A 1,524-nucleotide genomic window follows, 5' to 3' on the forward strand; every position below is an offset into this window, starting at 1 on the left:
TGTTCTGTTGGTGGTGTTTTTTTCTCAAACTTCTGACAGAGGTGAAAAACGAATAAGCCAATATGATGACGCTCGAGTGTGTGTGTGTGTGGGGGGGGGGGGCAGGGGTGAATTCTGCATGGAGGAAAGTAAGAAAAGAAAAAAGCTCAGGAGCTCCAGGTGTGTCACAAAGTCTTGAATTGAATCGGACACAGAGGCTGCTTGATGGTATCCTGTAAGTATAACGGTCTTACTAAAGCACATACAAGTATTAAAATAAACACTGAAAATAAGGCACAGTACCTCATAACTGGTCACATATAGGGTTAAACATACAACTAGAACTTGTCAAAGTAACTGGAATCATGTACTCTACACCTAGGATTACTTGTAATTTATTTCTGTGTGACAAAGAACACACCTATGGTATAGAGTAAATGTACAAGTTAAAACCAAAGTTAAAGAAACTGCTTGTTCAAAGATTCAAAGAGCCGTACCGAAATGCACTCGGGTTCAGCACTGAAATTCTTCCCCTTGTCTCTTCCTGTCCTAACATATCTTTAGAATCTTGCCCTTGTTGTGGCAATGTGCCCTCAAGAAATCGAGCAGCAATCGCTTGTCCTTTGTGTAAAGATAACTATTTCCTCAATTAAAAAGACTTCAGTGCCAGAAATCAATTTTGAAAGTGGGGTGAAGAGGTGCGTTGTCTTCCTGGAATACTGCTATGGTTGGCTCACAGGAAGGGCAGCAAGAGAGGTCAAGATAGTCCAAATGAAAAACTGCAGTCTGGTTGCTGTTAATTGCTGCATGTAGTGTGCTGTCCAGAATATGTGTTGACCTCCATGTTGATCTCTGCAAAAGTGTCACAATCGATCATCACCTCATCTCCTGTCCTCAAAAATATCTCTCTAATGAGTGGATTTAGCGTTTATGCATTTTTCTGAGTCTTTGAGTCAGCTAAATGACGAACAATCAAATCAAAATGATGACAAAAACATTTAATCACTATCCAAAATCAATACTCTTTGAATCGTAAAAGCATAAAGTGATATGTGTCTTAGCAATGTTCGGTACTGTATAAAGAGTTGGTAATGCCATGTTAGCCAGTAGCCTTATCACCCTGCAAGTCACAACTGGCAACCCCCTGAAGCTCAGCAGGTGTGAGCCTGCTCAGTACCTGGATGGGAGACCTCCAGGGAAAAACTAAGGTTGCTGCTGGAAGAGGTGTTAGTGGGGCCAGCAGGAGGTGCTCACCCTGTGGTCTGTGTGGGTCTTAACGCTCCAGTATAGTGATGGGGGCAGTATACTGTAAAAAAGGCGCTGTCCTTCAAATGAGACGTAAAACTGAGATCCTGACTCTGGTCATGAAAAATCCCAGGGTGTTGCTCAAAATGAGTGGAGCTGGGGCTGTGCATTGGTGGTTTGGAGGGAAGTCCTTGTTACCTGTAAAGCACTTTAAATGAGTCTCCAGAAAAGCACTACATAAGTGTCAGGAAGCATTATAATTAATATTCAACAAATAGAGCTGCATGTACATAGTGTATT

This window comes from Atractosteus spatula, chromosome 2 (genome assembly GCF_055471065.1).
Source record: "Atractosteus spatula isolate fAtrSpa1 chromosome 2, fAtrSpa1.hap1, whole genome shotgun sequence".
In the NCBI taxonomy this organism is placed as follows: Eukaryota; Metazoa; Chordata; class Actinopteri; order Semionotiformes; family Lepisosteidae; genus Atractosteus; species Atractosteus spatula.